We start from the raw sequence: 22,459 nt of genomic DNA on the forward strand, positions 1-22,459 counted from the left end.
ATCCCAAAAGACTAGGACTAAATTCCTAGAGTAGAAATCAGTAAAAGAGCAGAAAAGACTAAAGAAGGCAGTCTAGAATCCTCTTCACCCTAGGGACTGAGTAAGAGTGAGAACAGATTGCTTGAAACTGAAGAGACAGAGCACTCTCCTTTCTAGCTGTGACTTTATTATAATAGGTCACTCTGTGTGTATGGTTCACTCTCAAGGCCTTTCTGGCCTTAAAAAGGTATAAGTGACATGCACAGGGCCAAAGACTTGTCTTTGAGAGGCCATTTCAAGATAACAATTACAAAATGAGATTTCTAATGCAAAGGGTTCAATGAAAATAAGACCCCATTTAAAGATATAAAACTGGAGTCAATGGAAAATAGAAACCAAACAAGGTAAGGAATGAAGAATCATCTGAGGGAATGAAAGAGAGGAAGAAGTGGGAGAACTGCAGATACACGATGTAGGTGCCCAGGGTACATACAGGGACGCTGCCACAGGCTTAGCTGGGCTGGCAAGAGAACTTAAAAAGAGTCTTACCACTCTACGGCCATGTCACCCTGAGCAAGCCCAATCCCGTCTGATCTCTGAAGCTAAGCAGGGTTGGGCCTGGTTAGTACTTAGATGGGAGACCACCTAGGAAGATCAGGTACTGTAGGCATTAAATAAATAAATAAAGGATTGTAAGCTGACAAGGTCCATGCAATCTGTGAGGTCAACCAAGGGTTGCCTTGCCTAAAAATAAACAAATAAATACATATGATTAAAAAAAGAGAGAGAGAGAGAGAGTCCTGCCCAAGGTGTGTGGTATCAGAGGTGCAAACAAATTATTTGTGGGAGTCCAGAGTCGGGGATGAGGAGAGGTTCTATTGATGAGTTAAGTGAGGTAGGATCTCGCCAGAGAGAGAGAGATGGAGGAAGAAGATACACCAGGAAATCAAAATCATAATGCCAAAGGAAATAGAACATGAATAAGTATCCTCAGCAGAATATTGAATGGCAGAATTTCGCTGGGAGAAAGGGTACATTAAATAATAAAAGTGGCTTGAAAGGAGGCTTGGGCTTTTTTTGACAAGTGGTAAGAAAGCTACTAGAACTTGCAGAAGGAGGAAGAGCTTAGTGAAAGGCCCCGTACTAGGGGAGTCTTTCCTCCAGCTGTTCGAGAATGTCAGTAATGGCTACAGTGTTATAAACTGTACTTAGAAATTAAAGAATCAGAAGTTTCAGTGCAGGTTGGGAGGCAGTAAAACAGAGGGGTCACAATCATACTGCTTAGAAAAATTTTCTAAAGCTAACTTGGAAGAAAATTGCCATCAGCAAATAGTTCTAAAAGAATAATATCCTAAATGTAACTATGGTCCTTATTTTAGTCAATTTGAAATTGATTATATCTAGTTAGATGTTTTTAAATAATTCTCCCTTGTGAACAGAAGAAACAGAGACGAGACCCCAAACTCAGGCCAGAGAATATAACATATTGTGACATACACAAAATATATTTTCCAAATACATGCAAATTTACTTTAGTAGACTAAAATACCCCAGACCCAAACTGTAAGCTGGCTACATTCACTAGCATACTAAAATAAACGTATTTATTTCTTACAGTTTATTATCCAAAGAAAAAAATGATGGAATTTGAGAAGCACACATGCCAAGAGAAGAAAGATTTATGAACACACACCTCTCTAGTATAATTAACAGTCTCAAAATACTTCTGCACTTGAGAGTGCTTATTTCTTACCTGGAGCTATAATGCATATATTTGATTCCATCACTTTGCATCAAGGTGCTTATAATACTTAGAATTAAAGGCTCCAGAATGTCTGTAATAAGTCAATAATCCTTTTTTTTTCCCCCAATATTAACACTCTTGGCAACCACAAGAACTTAAATATAAGATTTACAAAGTAGTGGGCCAGAAAAAAAAAAAAAAAAGGATTGAAAGATTATCTTCAAGCATAGACTCACATCTGCAAATGGAAAATAAGAACCAGAAGAGTTCACTTTTTACCCACAATCTCTAAGAGCCCACCATCATCTATAGGAGACATGCAATTACCTTATCATCCCCTTCAGGGACTGAATGGGCAGAATTGGGGACAGGCACAGAGAATGGGATAAAATAAGCCCCCTTCTGCTGTTGAAAGTTCAGGCCTGAATTTAAACATAACTCCCCCCCACCCCCGCTTCTTTCTCTCCAATTCTGACATCAAGCGGGACAGAGGTCCAGAACTGATGCTGAGTAACAGCCTATGGGATCACACAGGCCTCCACTTCAGATCACAACTCCACTTCCTGCCCAAGTTCTCTTAGGGCATTTATTTAATCTCGCTGAACCTCATGGCGCTGATGTTTAAAAGAGGAACATTATTACATACTTTAAGAGGTTATTAAGAGAATTCAGAATAATGTACACAAAAAATATTGAATAGATTTTTAAAAATATTAGTTTCCTGTTTCCCTTCATAAATCAGATACACACTCCTTTTCAGAATAAAATATTTATTGTGGAAAATTAAAATAAATTATCCATAATCTCCCTACCTTAACTGCATAGCTAAAAAATTTTTACATCTTGCAATCTAACCTCTTTAGTATATATGTGTGTATGTATATATATTTTTTCAAATACTTTACAACATATTGTAAAACATACCAATTATATAAATAGCACTCTTAAGATTTAAAGAAATGAAAAATTTTGGAGTAACTTCATTTATCTATCCTTTCTTTTATTGATTTCTTCCTTTACTTTCATGCTAAAAAGACCTACTTTACTTTGATGTTAGATAAGTATCTATATTATCTTCAAGCTCTTTCCAGCTTTCTTTTTTTACGTTCAATCCTTTGATCCATCTGGAATTTATTTTAGTATATAATGTAAAGGATACTCTATTTTTTCCAAAGAGTCAGCCAGTTTTTCCAGAATCACTTCTGAAATAATCCTTTTCTTTACTAATTTAAATGCCACTTTTATCACAAACCTGAACAGAGTGCCTAAATATTTTAATCCAACATTGAGTGGTAAATTAGGAGGATGTAAAATACATATAAAATAGTACCAATATCGATGGCCTAATAGTGCCTGTCTGGAGTATCCTGAGACCATGTCCAAGACCAGGGAAGGGTACTCAGGTCATTTAACAATAAATATCTTCCATGGTGTGGAAGATGAGAGAAGGTGGAAACTGCTCCACAAATGTGCCACCCCGGCACTAGTTAATAGGTTTCTACATTTTCTATCTCGGTTTCATTGCAGCTTTATGATATATTTTACTATCTTATAGCTCAGGGACTCTTTTACTTCTCTTCTTAATCAAATTATTTATGGCTATTCTTTAATGTTTATTATTCTAGATGAGTCTTATATTCTTTTTTCAAGTATCTTAAAGAATTTTGTTAGAATCACGGTAGCAGCAAACATAAAAAATTAAAGATAAATGGCACCTTTACAACAGAGTCTTTCCAGCCAGAAACATAACTTATATTGCTCCATTTATTTAGTCATGCATGCTTTCAATTAAAATATATGTGTGTGTGTATTCATACACATATACATATATATTCATACCTAAATTTTTTCACTATATGTCCAGTATTTTCTTGCTAAGTTTGTTTCTATATATTTTATATTATTTGCTGCTTTGTGAATGGAGATATGTGTCCACTACATGTCCTACATGATTGTTTTAAAACTATTTTATATGTATTTTATATCCTCCTAACTTACCACACTCCCTTATGTTATTTCTAATAATTCTGCTGACACATTTTGACTTTTTTAGGTAGCCAATTACATCATACCTGATATCATTAGATCTCTATCTGAAATCTTGTTCACTTGTTTTCTTCTTCATTGCCTCCTTCACTTACCTACTCTATATGATACACTTGATGGGAGCACGGCCTTTCCTATCCTGTGTACAGCTGGATCTGCAGTGTCTAGAATAGTGCTTATCACTGTTCAATAACCATTTGGTGAACAACTCTGTGGCTTGAAATAAAATAATTTTCCAAAAACAACAGCAATGTCTTCTTAATATTTCCAAGAGTTATATCTCAATATTTTGGTTCCTGGCTTAGATTCTCAAGAATACCAAGATGGGGCTGACTATTTTTTCTTGTTCTTTACTAAGAGTGTCAATGGTATTTCTCTACTATGATTAATGCTTAAATATTAGATTAGGAATAACTGGTTACTCCTTAGAAAACATCTTTCTATAATTAATTTGTTTCTTGTTTGTTTGTTTTTTAATTAATACAGAATATACATATACACCATTTTAGAGACTTCCTAAAAGATTACATGTAGGTTTTCTCCTTTAGTCTACCAAGGTGATTTACTGTTTCAGTGAAAATAATAATTTTAGAGGTGGGCGCTGTTTCAGACCATCTTCAGATGCTAATATTGACACTACTCAGAAAAACATCACTCACACAGGAGTTCACATTTCACCTCTCATATCCACAAGTTTATATAAAGCTTGTATAAAACCAAGTTTATATGTAATGCCTTTTAATGAAAAGGCATTTAATTTTTCATGTATTATCTAAGAATCCATATATCTAAGGCAACAAACATGAAACAAGCAACCAAAAAACATGTGAAACATTAAAGTATTTTCCAATATTAAACATACTGCCAAATCCTGAAATTAGACCCATAATATCAACATGTATTTTTCCTAAAATATACTCTTCAACTGATGTCTACTCTATTAAATGTGCCGCTAATCAATATTTCATTTTGAAAATTATTTCCTTCATATTTTCCTTAGCATAATTTATCTAAACTTTAGTATTGAGTGAATAGTTTATTTTTACTCTTTCTTACTTAATAACAAAGCATAGGTCTGGAATTTGCCTATTAATTTTAGTTTTGTCCGATCCCATACATTTTGACACATGATCTCATCATTGCCACTATTTTCTTCACTGTCAGTAATTGCAGTTTTGATTTCTTTTTTGATCCCAAAGTTTAGAAAAGTGGTTTTTGTTTTGTCTCCAGTAGTGTTTTATGTAAAATTTCATTATTTATTAATTTCTATTTTATTATTGCTTTGTATTAAGATAATGTAAACTGTGCTCTTTCTAGTTTGAAATATTTGTTCAATCACATTAATTACATCCTCCAAACTTTTTCATAAACCATTTGTCAAAGACCCAGAATAATTGTATTTCCAACACAATCAATCTTCTTTTTCAAAATTTTACTTTATAAATACCAGGAGACAACTTTCTAGAACTCCAAAGAGCTGGAAGTAAAGATTTTGGAGGCGGGGAGTGGGTATAGCACGTTTACTAGTCTTTCTTCCCAGAGGAGGATGTAACTGCAAATAATGAACTTGTTTAAAGAACCAAAAAAGGTCCTATAAGAAAAGTCTATAGACAATTTGGGTAAGTTCTTCTGGAATGGTGAAGGAAGGCCATGTGTAAACAGATTCCAACACAGCAACAATTCAGCTGTCCCTTCTACTCTGTGAGGACCACATCCATGCCAGGAGAGTCAGGGCAACAGCATTTGGGACAGAGGAAAAGCCAGAGTGATTTGCTGCATCCTTCCTCTGTTCAGCTAACTCTTTTCTGTTTAATCATGAAACTTTGGCAAATTTTATGACAAACTTATGATAATATTTGCTCTCTTCCTTGCTAATCTGAATTACCAAAGGGCCAATATAATTTAATTAATGCAATTTAATTTGCCACTCTTTTCTTTGTGTGTTTAGCATATAAAATGCTACAATGTATTTTCACTGTGGATAGTTCTTTAAATTATATTAAATAACTCTATTTAATTTTTTTATTTATATTCTATGAGTTGTTATATCAGTCTCCCTATTTGCATTTAGCTGATCTATTTTAACCCATTCTTTGATGTTAAACTTATTGTATCATTCTGTTTTAGACCTTTTAGAAACAGGTATTTTTAAGCCTAATCGGACAAAACCTCTTTGTTTTTTAAAGCAGGAATTTGATGCATTTGTATTAACTGACATAATTAAATGTCTCATTTTACTTAAGGATCAAAGACTTTATTTTAGGAACTCATTGGTTTTAGAGCAAGACTAAAATGAGTTACTTCGCTCAATCTACTCCAGGTGGAAAAAAGTATGCAGGATACCATTCCCATTTTTTGGTGACTTTCTTGGATAAAAGTTGTTGGAAGACACAAATCCAAGGGTGTTCTAGGTAGCTCAAACCAATCCATGAGGAATTCTGGAGAGTCTAGATGGAATAGAGATCCCTTAGATCTATTTAAAAGCCACAGGTAAGAGTCGAGAGGCAGAGACACCATAATTATTTACCAAGAATGTGTGCTGTGAGCCTCAGAGAAATGACTATACAATAAAAAAGATAACAATTTTACCAGTAAAATAGAAAAAAATCGATATTAAAAAAAAAATTCAGGAACCTTGTGACAGATTCTGAACCTAAGACAGAAAAGGGTTGCATACTTACAGTTAATTTAAAATTTAAAAACTGATTGTGAAGTTATATTTTAGTCTATGAGTTCAACAAAACATAATTGATGGGCTACCCAGTTCCTTACCTAACTCAATTCAATTTCTGATATAGAACTAAGGCCACTTAGAGCTAGAATAGTGCAATATTTTCAAGGATCCATAAAACTAGTATTGATTTCCCTAAGAAGATGGTCACAAAATAAACAGGTTCCCTGTTGCAAGACAAAACAGTTGTTTCTCTAGTATTAAAAAATTGGGGGCCTATTGGCTACATTGGCAAACTTAATTGTTTGCTCTACTGAAAGAAATACTAGAACTATATGGCAACCACTAAAGTAAGATGATATAGTTATAATTTCAATCTATGGTTATCTGTTATTCAGAGAATCAAATTTTTGAGTGGTGATTTTCAAAAGTATTACTAAAGAGAGAAGTTATTTATGAGTTATAAAGTTATAAATTTCAATAACTACACCTCAACTAAAACCATAAATCCCTATGTGTAGTAAGAATAATGATTTTTAGATATAAATAGGTCAAAAAATAACTTTGCTTTTATTTCAGTATTTAAATAAAACTGATGTGCCCATAGATCAAATAACCAATTACAGCTTTCAACAAAATTGAATTAAGAGGTTTTCCATATTTAGTTCTTGTAAAAACAATACAGATGTCATTTAATAAAAACAAGCTCCTTTTGCTATCTGCTTTATCACTTGAATTCTTCAAACATATTGAAGCAAAGGCATTTTGTTTTGTTTTTGTATGAGCTCTGCTTTTATAAAATTCATATGTTTACTCTAAAATAGAGGCTATCCATAGACATAAACATATTTGTATGCATATAAAAACATGTGCATAAATAAATATATCCATGTTAGATATAGATAGATATAAAATTCACTCTATTCTGGTTAATATCCACAGGAAAAAATTAGATTACTAAAATTTGATAACCTGTGGTTAGTCCCCTTCTCCCTCTGATTATTTTTAATGTGAATTTAATCCATTCCTAGATATTTTTATCTGGCATTATGATAAAAACTCTACTATAATATGATCAACAATGAAGTGAAATAAAATATATTTTCTAAATATATATAAAAATACATAGTTTTATAAATATATATAAACAAATATAAATATATATATACTATAAATATATATGCATATATATGTCTATGTTACATATACGTTCTCAGAATTTTAGCTCTGGCATTTGTTTATACTTAAAAAAACATTTATATTTGCTTTAACATTTCACCTAGTTGGAACTCCTTTGACTTGTCACCTGCTAGTTACTTTTAATAATCTCTTTTTTCTTTTTCTAAATCTGAACTAAATCATCTAGTCATATTTGCTAGTCCCTGGGTGCTACTGATATAGGTTCACTAGACAAAGAGTAGCACCTAATTTAGCTATTATGTCACTCTGTTTTTTCAAGTCTGTAGATTTACCAGTTTTGTTCCACCTACTGAGGAATCTGATACCTCCTTTAGGGGTTCTGGAATGAAAGTCAAGTATTTCTCAATGTGTGAAATCAAACCACCTCCATGTTCTCTGGTCTAGTTAATGGACCAAGTTTCCTTTAAATCTGGAGAACAAAACGAAAAATAATAAAAAAGAAAATCTTTATCTTTATGTGAATAACTATGGATTTTTAAATGTGTGAATGTAATGACAAGCTTAACAATGAATCGTTATTACATTATTAGCATCCTTGGAGGATGGAAAGCACAAAAGATTGACCAGAATATCTACTCGATATACATCCTTAGCCTGCCTGATTTACTAAAAGAATAAAATACTCCTAAACGCTGGAGGCTGATATTTAAAGTTCAAATCATACTAAATGCCTTTGCCACATTCACACTGATGAGAAGATTTAAACTTACATTGAAATGATCTTTACCATACCTAAGCTTCAACTAAAACAAGTCTCATGCATATATGTGGACATTGAGCATATTTTCCATTCTTAAATAAAAAAATAGAAATTTTCCAAAGTAAATAAGGAATTAATATACAGTAATTAATAAATATTATCGATTAGTAAAACACCTACAGCACTTTGTAGGTAAAACTAATGCCGTTTTAAAGGAAATCTCCAGAATACCAAGATACCAATTTTTTAAAAGAAAAAGCATTTTTGATGAATTAAAGTGACCATACAGTAGAATTTCTAGGCTAAAAAATGAGTAAAGTGTTGGCCCATAATAAGTTTCCAGGGTATTAATCGAATCCTAGCCTCAGCACTTGATAGGTCTTTCTTAATTTAAGCAAAGGTAAGGGAACATTACATCAGCATTACAGTTAATGGCCAGAAGCTAGTGTCGATATGGTGCCAAAATTATTTGGGATTTCCAGGATTCCACAGCAATAGAAATATACAGTAATTCATGCAATAATTTAACAGCAAAAATAAAAATTGTATCAATTTAGGGTGCCAGAGTGTGCAATATATCAATGATGAATCAAAGCATTCTGCAGATGCAGCATGAGGGAAGTATGCACCCATTCTGTGAATCAAAATTATGTCATAAGAGCAAGTTTAGTATTTTTTATAATATTTATGTTTCAGATACAGAATTATTAGAAATGTTTACATATCAAATCATATTTAGAAGAAAACCTATAATTCTACTTTTAGAGTGAATTTATTTTGATAATATTTGTAATTGAGCAGACTCTCTCTTCCTTCAATGTCTTTTCGTCCAAGCAAGATCAATGTCATGCTCTAATTGTTGCCTTCCATGGTGAACTCTCATGTCTCTAATTCCCTCCAGGGCCTTACTTAGACCACCACTTCCTTAGACTCATTCCCAATCCCTGCTTGTTCTTTACACATAGCAGCTCTAGCCCAAAAGAGTCACAAAGATCTCTTGGTCTTTTTTAAAAAACCACTCACCTAACTAAACAATAATCAAGAATGTCAATAATCAACCCACTTAATGATCTTGCCTGTTCTGCATAAAATATTATCAGTACTACACAGAAATTTGCATAATATACTACTTTTATTTTTATTTTTCATGGACATTTTATTTCATCTTTGGAAAAAAACACATAATTAGCATTAAAAGATAGATACTATATCTTTTCTATATAAAAAGGAATAGATAAAAATGTTCTTAAGTGACATGACTATGGTTGTGTAGCTGTCCGGGGCCAAGTAGGATCCAGGGGATTTTTACCTCAGGGTTCCAGGGGCAGGGCTTCCACCAGCCCAGGACAGTACAAACACAGTTACACACCAGGGTCTGAAGCTGATTAAAAAGAGGGCAAGCTGGATCTTAGCATCTATATACCCCTCAGCCAGATGCCAAGGTGCAGGGTCTCATCTGCACTACCTGCACAGTGGCCCTGCTAAGGGTAAAGGGAAGGAACAACTTATTAAAAGCCTGCTTATATACTAAGCCCATTCATTACATAACTACTTTACTCTCACAAACAACCTTACGAAAGAGGAGTTTTCATACTAATTTTCATAGGAGAGGAAAATAAACCTCTATGAGGTTAAATGATCCTGTTCAAAGCTACACAGCTAGTATATAGTAGAAAAATCAAACTCAAAATCACGTAACCCTGACTGTCTAACTTGATGCCCATCCTCCTTTCTTAAAATGCTGTTGCCTCCTACTATATATGCTACAGGGGAAGGAAATATATAGAGATTTAGAGTATAATAGATATATATGTGTGTGTGTGTGTGTGTGTGTGTGTGTGTGTGTGTGTGTGTGTAGTGAGAGAGAATAGTTTAGTGAATAAATATTCAAATTAAAAGAAACACATATTACAGAGAACTAGTCATATTTTAATTCTGCTTTTGATTTTAATATTCTAAAAATTTTTGCAGCACCAATAAATTATAATAAATTAATATCTGCCAGTATTTTTAGAAGTCCTCAGGTAAAATCATAATTATAGAGTATTTTTCGTATTTCTAAAAATATCAAGTATCGACCAAAAAAAATTCAAAGGGTCACAAGTATAAGTCTACTATTTCTTTTTTAAAATTTAACATCTTTAATGCCAGAAAAAATACATTATAACTTTTTTCCAGAACAAATAAAATTTCAAGGCAAAGCTGAAAAATGTCTATGATTAGTAAGGAATGGTTACCTCGAGAGTTCAGATTTTGGTATGTTCCCTTCAAAGCTCCTTCAGTTTCACTTGTATTTCGAGGGAAGTAGCATTGCAAATGAGACACTTAAACACCTTGTTTCTTGGCATGGAATCTCCAACCTACTATGAAATCCCATTAAAGTAGAAAAAATGTCTTCAATATTCAAATTTTAAAAAGTTCATAAGGATTTCTGAATTACTTGGAGACAAACTCAACAGAAGAGTTGTTAATATTGTTAAGACCCTCCAAAGATATATATTTAAGTATCGTGATAACCCCTTGAGGTAAGCATTGTTATTATTTCCATTTTAGAGATGAGTAAACTGACACACAGAGAGACACACTTAAACAATCCTTTGTCCTTTTACATTTGCTAGAAAAAATATACTCTAGGTCCTCATTAAAGTTTTTCTGAAACAAGATGGACTCTGCATAAATAACTTTAAATAAACAAACATACCCACCTTTTATTATTACACTACAAAAGTAATATGCTTGCTAGAGCTCAGCTAGAAGTATAAAAATTGTAGATAAAAAGCTCGTCTTTTGGCCCCAGTTCATTTATGTTTTAAAATTAAAATTAAACAATAACTATGTAGATATGAAATTTCTAGTTTATTAAAATCCATTGCTTTGGATAGAGAAATCATTTATATGCTTCATAACCATACTGCCTGTACAAAATGCCTTATCATTCTTATAATCTATAATACCTAGTCACTATCATAGCATCACCAACATGATCACCTAAGTCATCCAACACAACCAAGTCTGCCAGAGCTGTTTAGCTGGCCAAGAGAGCTTCTTCTACTAGCCCCGGTAGATCATGGATTAGACTAGGTCTGATCTGAGTCCTGGTCTCATGTTTAAAATTTTACGAAAAATAATTATTGCTCTGTCTCTCTTACCCTTGTATAAAAATGTTTTCAACCCTTGGAGGGGGAAAGGGTGCCTCTACTAATTGAGTCAAAACCTCTAAAGAATCAAACATTTTATTTATCTGAAGTGATCTTGAGCTAGGAGAAATCTAAACCTGTAAAACAGATCACTCTTGCCCCTTAAGCTCTCTGTTGCAGGTTCAGCCATTGCTCTGTCATGCTTGTCCTTGTTCTCAGGATTGAAAAGCCGTCTTAAAACCAGCAAGGCAAGCTACCACTCTACATGGCCCACTGGTTTCCATGTAATTCACTCTACCTGAATGGTCTGATAGTCCCACAGTTGCCACCATTGCTTTCAACCACTCTAACCCAGTGGTTTTCAAATCTGCCTGCATATTGGAATCACCAGGGAACTTTCAGAAATACTAATGCTTGGGCCTCACTAAAAACCAAGGTAGAATTCGTTAGGTGTGAGTTACCTCATGGGGCTGACTGAGCTCACTCAGATTCCATGAATGCCTCATTTGTAGTGGGAAAATAACTGATTCAAGATCATCAGTGTCAATGGAGGGTACGCTTCAATCAATTCAAAAGGTTCCCAAAGTTGGCATAAGATCTGCCCCTACCTAGAAAATCTCATAACAGCAGTAGGGAGCACCAATACTTCATTGTGCAAACTAAGCAAAGGCATATCACCAATGTCGAAAGATCTCCAAATTCTGTTTTTGCTCATCAAAAGGTAAGTTAGTCTAAGAAATGGAACCAGTATATATTTTCTTGCTCATGGCATCATGTCAGTAGAAACTGATTCAGAGTTCTTAACCATTCGAAATACTCTAAGGAGAAAAAAAAAAAAACCAACGATCTTCATTCCATAATTATTGAATTGATATAAGAAGAGAAAGAATGGCTGTGATGGGATACAGTAATTAATAATTCACCCATTTTTTACTGGTTTTGTATCTGTATAGTTCTTTTGGTGTAATTAATTCCTAATTTTCGTTGTTTGTTTTGTTGTAGGATTACTAGTATGTTCATGTATATATTATAATGCATATAATATATATATATAAATTAGATCTGATAGATACTAAAATAAACTACCTTATATTAGAATACTAAATTCAATGAGATAAAATGTATACACAAAAAGATACTTCATCCCAAGCATTCATTTAGTTAACTCCTTTAATCAAAATTTTAGGAGAAAAATTTCATTAAAAAATTCATTTATCTTCCTTAACAGTTAACAATAAAGGTGCTAGAAGCATTCTACGTTAGAAATAAATAAAGTACAGTATGCATCTAACCATCTATGTTAAAGTTGTTTTTGAAGGGAAAAGAAGGTATACCTACATATTGTTAAACTGAAATCCATACCTCGATTATAGCTGCAGAGCAACTGGCAAGGTTTATTTAGCAAATTTCATGCCAAGCTTCTGAAGTATGCACCCTACCCCTTTCCACACATAATTCAATATAAACACTTTTCTTCTGAAGACATTTTGAAAGATCAAAGTGCAGAACAAAGGCAAAGAGTGACATGAAGCACAAGTTCTGGACCGTTGAGATGAATGGATGGATTAGCCAGAAAATTCACGATGACACCTTGGACCTGCAGAAGTGGTTCTGTTTATGTGATTACAGTTTCAATGCTTAGGAGATCCAAAGCACTAAACAGCAATTTTCCTCTATGCCCCTGTAGGAATCCCTGCAATATTTCAACAAGCTCATCCATCAATGCCAATCAGTGCAATTCACCTGACATCTCATTATAGGTTTTAAGCAACTGGATGTCATCTAGAAGAGGACAAATAGTTCATTACACAAACCATTATGGACCAAATAGAACCCTTATGCAAAATGCATCAAACCAAATCCAGTATATTGCCAGCAAGGGCTAGATAAAAGTCAAATAAAATAAACTGACTATTGTGGCATAGCCTTCTTTTAGAGCACAATGATCCAATCGCCTCACACTTATGATTTACAGACTTATATTATGAGAAGCAGTGTTGAGCTTGCTAAACAAAAAAATATGGTTTTATGCATATATACTTGAAATACAGAATTAGATTAGGAGTGAAGTTTTAACTACATGGGCTCTCTGATCTAGGAGTTGAAAAAAAGGAGAATGTTTGGGTTCACTAGCTGGAGTTCAATATTTTCAGCAATTTCCAGCCACCCTCTAAATTAATGTTTTCAGCAGTGTCGTATTCCATCATGTTGATTTTAGAATATGGCAAAACATCAAAATCCTGGCCAGTGTTACTCCTTTCACTGCTAGCTTGGAAGGATATGCAATTAATTATATTGCAGATTTATGGGATTCTAACTAGAACCACACTGACTGGCTTGCTAGTGAGTACAGGAAGAAGGCAACCCACTTGGGGCTTGAAGAACCTACAGAACTACATGCACAATGGTTTGCAGGAATAAATTACTTTCTTAATAACTTGTGCTCCGGCCTATTAAAATTCATACTTTTCTTCCTTTTCGGTATCATTATCTCTAAGGACAATTTAAACTGTAGTTAAAGAAAAAAAAAAGAAACGAAAAAACAAAGCCTAAAAAACCTAAAAAAAAAAAAAACCCACAACTCCACTTCAATATGCTTTAAACCTACAAAAAAAATTACTGCATTGGCAGGTGATGGGAAAGTTGACCTTATAATTTCTTTCTACCCTAGAATGATTTAAAAATTCTCTGTAAACCCTTTTTTTCCCCCTCAGAGCAGCAGACACACTGATGCAAACAATCCCATTTCAGGATGATGACAGAGATAGACTCAGTGAGTGACACACTTCCTCAGTCATCCCTCTGAGTCTCTCCTTGATAAACCATGAAACACTTTTCATGACTTGCTCTGCACCATTCTGAAAAGCTTTGTACAATAACAATGCAGCTATCAATGCAATTAATTGTCCTAGTGTACAACTTCCTTTAGTGCAAAGCTCGCGGCATTTAGGGGAAATTTATTCCCCCACATAATTAGAAATTCCACTGAAAGAGTCATTAAATCAATGAAGACTAGAAATGAAGCTCAAGATAAAGTATTCTCAAGATTTCAATGTAAGGACGCTAAGTTACAGATATTTAAGAAAGAAAAAAAGGAAAAAGGAAAGGAACAAAGAAAGAAAGCAAGACTAGATCTTTAGGAATCTAAACCTCTTGTTTTATTTTCAGACAACAATATAAGCATATTATTATAACATTCTAAATATTGCTATAGAAAATACTGACATAAGTTCTTAATTACTTTTTTCTTGAATTTGAGTTCACAAAACAGTTATTTTTTAAGTATAAAAATGGTTTGCATACACATCTCAATATTCTGTTGTTTCATGAGACAGGATGGACTCTTAAAATATTTCATTAGCAATAATTTAGTATTTTATTTCATTTCTAATTCAAAAAATAGAGGAACACATAGCATGTGAGTACTTTTCATGTTAAATATATAAAAAATCCTGAAGTAGAACTGAGGTAAAAAAAAGAAGAAGAAGAAGAAGAAAATCCTAAATGTCCCATATATAAATAGTGCGAAAGCACTTAGATGGTAGATTTTTAGGAGCTGAAAAATGAGTTTTGTGGATTTTTTAAACTAGCAGCAGTTGGAAAAAACAATAATTTATAATCACTGTGGCTAGATATTTATAAAGATTTTCATCAGTAGTATATTCATGTATAAGGCTGTGCCTACATAGTGAGTTCAACAATTATAATCCCTGCTCTTGGAGACACCACAAAGGCAGGTCCCTCTTCACCTTGGCCACTGGTTATGTGAGAGCTCCCATATTGTTGTCCTTTCCTGAATATATGTCTGAAAACTGGATATGTTCCTTCTTCTTCAACATAACTCAAGTGTATCATCATAAAGCTCAGAGTGGAAAGAGTGAATCCATACAACCAACACAAAGGGGATAGAAGAGAAAAGCCATAAAATTGAACTGATGGCCTTTTTTCCATAAATTTAATTTAAACCTTTTTCAGAAAATAAAGCACATTTTGACAAAACAATACATTTTGCTTTAGAAACAAAGAGTTTATGCGAGAGGCAAAGTTCTCATTAATGGAATCCCCAAAGGAGTCCAGAAACAGAAACTTGTGGTCTTTTTATATTTGATGTATGGCAATGGTAACACTGCAGGTCACTAATTAGTCTGGGATACTTGGTTTACTATATGGAAAACGAAAATGAAACTGGATCCCTACCTCATACCACACACACAAATAATCCCAAGAGGACTTAAAGGTGAATATAATAGGTAATTTTAATTGTAGAATAAATACAGGAAGGTAGTTTTATGACCTTTCATAAGAAAGAACTTTCAAACAGGACATAAAAGAGGATTAACTGTTAAAGAAAAAAATAATAAATTGGAATTCATTAAAATTAAAAACTACTATTTATCAAAGGGTACTATAAATTAAGTGAAAAGACAACCTACAATCTGGGAAGAGATATCGGTAACATAAAATTGACACAGGATTAGTGTCAGATTATTCCAACAACCTCTATCAGTAAGTGTAGAAATCACTCAAAAGAATAATAGACTAAAGAGGCCTTTCCCATGGGAAAAAAAGAAAAAAAAAAACTGTTGAATAAACACATCCAAAGATGTTCGATCTTATTCTAATCCAGGAAGTACAGATTATGATCACATTAACATCTTCTAGATGACAAAAATTAAATATTCTGAGGATACAAGTGTTGGGGAAAAAATAGAGAAACAAGAACTCTCAGACACTGGTGATAATTGTATAAATTGATTCCAACCAATTTTGAAAATAATTTGGAATTATTTTATAAAAATTTATGTAGCCATTTTATGACTCAGCAATTCCACTTGCACTACCTAAAAACAGCTATACATGTACGAGGAATTGTGCACAAGCAGCATGTTTCAAGAAGTATTGACTATAGTAGCAAAAACCTAAACAACATAAATGTCTACTAAGAGGAAAATAGACGAGCAAATGTGGTTTATTCAAGTAACGAATTATTAAAGTATGGTAAAAAAATGAATAAACCCAGCTATACATAATAATCTTAGAATGAATTTTAAAATCATAACCTTAGAATGAATTTTAAAACAAAATATTCAGTGAAAAAAAGCAAATTGTAGAAGTTTGCATACATTATTATGCTATATTTATAAAGTTCTAAAACAAAAAAATGAAACTAAAGATAGTTTTAGCGTATATACAGATATTGCACATTTTTACCAAAAACAAACGGGAATGAGAAATACAAACTTGGTGGGTACAGGTATCGTGGAAATGGATTGGTGTAAAACCCAGAGTCCTGAATGAACTGGTAATGTTCTTAAGTTTGGTGGTGGGTTCGCAGCATTCATTTCATTATAACCTACTTCTGTATGTATAAAACCTTTTATTAAAAAATGGCAAACACAATTGAAGTTTCTAATGTTAGATTTTATATGTATAAAAGAATGGAAAATGTCTGCATATCTGTTCTGTTTGGTTTGTGTAAGGTGCTTACTAATTTTTATGTCATTCAAATTTTAAAATGAGATATATAAAAAATCTGGTACTCTTTTCTAGAAACATAGGACGAACTGGTGACTCTAGGTCCACATTCTTGAGTGGTGTAAAAATCAGTGAAGCTAAGTACTAATTGCTTCCTCTAGTCCCAGGGCCCCATCCAGTTTGATTTATTCATTTGCTGTCACTCTGGTCCTTCTAACTGAGTTTGCCATGCCTTAGAATGAACTGGAACTAACACTGGCTCTCTCAGAATGGTGGAATTAAATACGGTTGTATTTCTTCTTTTTGCTTATCTGTGTTTTTTATCCTTCTGCAATGAATATCTAGTATTTATGAAAAAAGAAACACAAACATTATTTTGATGGATACATTTCCTACAGTTGTTTTCTTATTAAATTAAATGAAGTTAACAATATATAGAAGATATGACTTTTGAACTAAAAGCATCAGTTTTACATAAAAAATAAGAGAGTCAATTCATTGGAATTTCAAACTGAGAATGGAATATGAGCTAGGTGAAGAGCTATGAGCATTTCTTTTAAAAACCAAGTTATAACTCTGCAATTGCAAAGATGGAAAGCTGCCTTGTAGCAAAGGCCTAACAGCCCTGCCAAAAAATATCATCATCTGTCAGCATCGTATGTTCTTAAATTTTCTTGAAGAATGAAAAGGAAAAGGTGGTTATGAAATGTGTGCATCCCACCCTTTGGCTCTCAGCCCTGCTCCTTTGGAGTGTATTCATTCATGTGGAAGTTCATCGGCCAAGGAGGTTCTTGGCCAAGTGATACTGACAGGCTAGAGCCCTTGGAAGAGTAAGCACAAGTCACGATTGGCATTGTAGCATTTGAGGGCAGAGATCTTCCACTGCAGCAAAGTCTAGATCCTATATCTAAGTCAGTTGCCATGATATTCCCAAGGTCTTACGCCATATCAGTCGTTATTTTCTTCTCAACCCTTACAGGATGCTGCCAGCTAATAAATGACCCTGTGTTCCGTGATGGAACCTCTGCTTCCATGAGTCACTTGGTAAAGAATTTGTCATTTTCTGAAGAAGCCTTGCTCACAGATCCTCTGTAGAGCATCACTCATATCAATTTTCCTTTAGGTTATCTCCATATAACACATAAAACAATGGAAGTTGAGGAGATAAATACTTAAGTTACAGTAGTAACAAGCATGGTAATACCAGTCTGTTCTCTTGTTATTCAATCCTCATTCATGATTCTAGGTTGCTCTGAGAACTCACGGAAAATTAGAATAAATGGAGGAGAAACTGACAGTAAAAACAACACATAAAGGGGGAAAGAACCAACATGAGATAATGCATCAGGCATTATGTTACATTCATTTAACCTCTCTTAAACTCTACTTGGAAATTACTATTATTATTCCTATGTTAAAGATGAAGAAACTGAGTTTTTCATACTAGAAACAGATTAACTGTAATTTATCTAATGACACAACTAATAAGTAGTAGATCTGGTGTTCAAATTCCATAGTATGTGTTTTTCCCATTACACCACACTTTTTAGAATACAGAATTGTAAAAATTCAGGCTCTACATGTCTCTGCATGAAACATGAAACTCATAGTCAGTTATTTCAAAAATAAACTCATTATTGCTTTATGCCTTTGACTACATTACCTATTCTTAGGCTAAGTATTGTTGGAGAAAGATCATATAATACTGCAAAATGATTTACCATAAATTCATGTTAATGTTATTTCTTCTTTTCTGCTAAATAATTTTCATACAATTCCAGGAGATCTTCTAAGCAAGGGTTGGCAAATGTGTGGAGCATATAGCACTACCTCTCCCTGATTTCCAATGCCAGGGACTGCTCAAGCATAGTTCTCTTACCTACTTACACTATGTTAGCCTCAGAATCCTCCACAAAATATCCTGTAAGCCACTAATCGATCAGTGACTCTAATTAATCAGAGTTAGCACAAAATCTACAATTTATATAACACTCTACTCCTATCTCACTTACCACGGTGGTTCTAAAACTTATTGAAAACTACTGAAACATCAGTTGCCAATTATATCCTGCCTTACTTACTCCCAGTAAATAGCCTTGCAGCCTGGAAGACATTGAGGCTTTAATTATTGATCTTCCCTCTTCTGGACCTCAAACTCTTTCCATCTTTGTGTTTGTCTGAGAAGAGCTGTTTGTCTCAAATTTACCAGTCATCGATGTTTTTCCTCTCTGTCCCATCTCTTAGTCATCCATACTTTCATTTACTCATTACTTTTCAATCTTTTACTCACTATGGGATACACTACCTCCATGTGTAAACACATACTCAACTTTTCCTGTTCATAAAATAAACAAATTTCCTCTTGACTCTGCTGCATTTAAAAAATATCATCTAACATACTTCTAACCTTGCTTAATTTTTAAGCTGCTTGAATTATGAGTAATTCTTTCTCCCTTTTACTTGCCACCTATTCATTTCTTCCTCCTCCCACTTAAGGTCTGGCAGTCAAATTCAGTGGTTTGTTTAGTGTTAATCCCATTTATTTATTCTGCTGTTCCAGGGATCTTGTCAAAATGCAGATTGAGAATCCTTGGACCTTGCTGGGGCCTGAGATACTGAATTTCCAGCAAGCCTTCAGGCAAAGCCCAGTGGCTGGTCTATGGGCCACACTCTGAATGACAAGGCTATACACACTCCTATTCTTGAATCATTCTTCCTTTCTATTTTCAAGACACCCCACGCTGGCCATCTTTATTTCTGATTGTCCTTTTTCTGCCTTCTTACAGACTTCTTTCCTTCTTCCTTGTGTCTAAACTTTTTCAAACTTCCAATATTAATAAAAATAATATTATTTTGAGCATTTATTCTGTGCCAATAGCTGTGCCAGCTACAAACCTTATATTAATTATCTTAATCCCCAGAGAAATCCCTGACAAGTTTTTCATTTTACAGATGGTAAATTAAGGAACCAACACTACACGGCCAGCTTAGAGCCCAAATTTAGTCCCAAGCAATTTAAGTCAAAATCCTAGAATCTTCACCTTGTCAAGCCTGCCTCATGTCACTGTTGCTCAAGAAGTCATGAAAAAGCCAGTATGGCAACCTTGCATCTGAAAGTAAGTGCCCGAAAAGTATGATAAGTAAGGGGAAAAGGCTGCCAAAAGAGGGATTATGAACTATTGCAGGAAATCTGATAGAACAACATGAAAGTTTGAATGGATTGCCACTGCAAAGAAATTTGATATAGCCCATCCACTCAGAATTAAATTTCTGAACCCAAAGAATATTTAGGAAAGTTAGACTCAAAAAAATGTTCATAGTAAGGTATTTCACCAGGGGAAAAATAATCACACTCTAGGGCAGTTCACATCCTTGCAATGCAAGTCATGGAACCAACTGACACAATGTTATATGCTTTCTATAAAAATACAAAAGCAAAGTTCTCAGAATTGAGATCAACCATATATAAAAAGAGAAGACACCTGGCATTGTGGCCTTTGTTTATATTTATGTCTTCCTCAATGCTCAGTCTATTGGCCTCCTCTAATTAATCCTTATAACACTGCACTTCTGAGGGGCAAATTAGAAGCAGAAAGCATCCCCATTTTGTAAATAGGAAGCAGATGCCCTTACTTAGTGGTACTTAGTGAATCAATAGCAGAACTTCAAAATCAAACCTGACTTAGATTCCACTGATTTATCTACATAGCTTAGTACCAAATGTAAACTTTAAAAAACAGAAAACAAAAAAGGGTGCTTTTTTCCTTAAGAAACTCAACAACTAAGAGTCTCCAAAAATAATTCTTCTTCTTTCTCTTTTTTGGCTAATTTAGGCCAAATTCTGACAAACAGGCAAAAATGTGCCAGTTCTTTCTCTAGGATTAATATGTTTTTTTCTAAAACATAAATTACTAGACAGAAGTCTTGCCCATTAATCCCCACAATTAGCTTTAGAAGTATCTGAGATCAGACACCAGGAAGTTAACAAAAGATATATACCTCATTTGACATTAAGAAAAAGTAAAGAAGGGAATTATATGAAAATCCACTGTAGCTAAAATAAAAGTCATGGATTAAAGGGTCTATGAAAAACCACCTTATTAAATCCTACCCTTCCTTAAAAGAGATAAATAGAATTAGTATAATTAATGGTTGTAATTACTTTTATAATGTGCTTTTCTTGACATAAACATTCTTTAATCAATCCAAAATGCAAAACTGCTTATTAGTGAGTTTACTATTTTAACAAGCTTTATTGACACTTGTCTAAAACTAGCACCTTTCAATACATGAATCAGTCTAGGATAAATCTTTTTCCCCCCATAAGTTCGACTCTTTTGGTAATTGTCAGACATAGAATTTTACTAGAAGAAAGATAGAAACTAAAAAAGAATGCATACTTTCTGACCTTTAAAAACATATGCCAGAACTATCACTATTCAGGACTGCTCCACCTTCAAATATGAGAATCACTAAAAATTATTGCTGAGATAAATGCAGCATGAGAGCTGGTATATGAAATTTAAAATCGCCAGCATGGTAAGTCTATATCTAATGTAAGTGAAGGTTGTGAACAAAAAAAAATTCACTATTCCTAGGTCTCTTTTTGAAGAAAAATCACTGGTTTCACACTTAATACTGGCACTTATAATAATTCCAAGCTATTTATGTCTATATTTTCTACATACATAATATAAACACATATCACTTTCCTTTAACACAGACATATAGGAAAATAGGATTGCAACACAAACATCACGGTGACAAAAGAATCCTTTAATTTCTGCAATTCTGTAGTGAAATTTGGAAATGAAGACTGAAAAGATCACAAATGCTGAAAGTCCACAGGGCCAAGTATGAAAGTTTAGATCATTTGCAGCCTAACAGCTCATTCTGTTCTCCCAGAAACAATTCATAACCAGTGAGGAGTGCTATGACTCCTAAGAGAACTGGGGAATTCGCTGGTGCTCCATCTGCTCCCCTACAAAGCGACTCCTCAGAAGCAGCAAAAAAAAGTTCTGTTAGCTCAAGACGGTGGCCTATGCTGAATCAGCACTTGTCCTTGAACCAAGAAATTCCAGGAGGGTGGAGAGCTGGCAAGGAGAGAAGGTTAAAAATAAAGAGGACCTGAAAGAAAAGAGCATATCATGTACTGACAATGGGTCTCCTGAGTGCATCAGTAATATGGCTTTCTGCCAGAATGCTTTTCCCTCTTGCTCCACAATAAAGGACATAGTACGTTAAAACTTTTTGTGGACTATGGGCAATTTGGAGAACTACACATTTGTAACAGTATTGCTTTGTGAATTAACGTTAAGGTCTTTTCCTTAAAACAGAAGTAGTATTAACTACATATTCAAAAGAAATCTGACCCTCGGTAAAATTTTATGCCACTAGAGTCAGTTAAAGTGTTTCCAAAATAAGAGAAATGAATGTTTCTTTCGGTTTCCCTGGTGTAATATAACTGAATATAATTATTTACCAAATATAAAGAATGAGAATGTTTA

At 33.8% G+C, this 22,459-nt stretch overlaps 1 protein-coding gene and 1 pseudogene across 1 annotated transcript in view; one reads left to right on the forward strand and one right to left on the reverse strand.

Annotated features, from left to right (window-relative positions):
* Positions 1-22,459, reverse strand: part of HDAC9 (histone deacetylase 9) — a 351,710-nt gene that overhangs the window by 260,273 nt on the left and 68,978 nt on the right. The gene's annotated exons all lie outside the window — the stretch shown is intronic.
* On the forward strand, positions 531-649 carry LOC111742933 (annotated as a pseudogene).

Source organism: Pteropus vampyrus, unplaced genomic scaffold, assembly GCF_000151845.1.
Source record: "Pteropus vampyrus isolate Shadow unplaced genomic scaffold, Pvam_2.0 Scaffold4, whole genome shotgun sequence".
NCBI classification, from domain to species: Eukaryota; Metazoa; Chordata; class Mammalia; order Chiroptera; family Pteropodidae; genus Pteropus; species Pteropus vampyrus.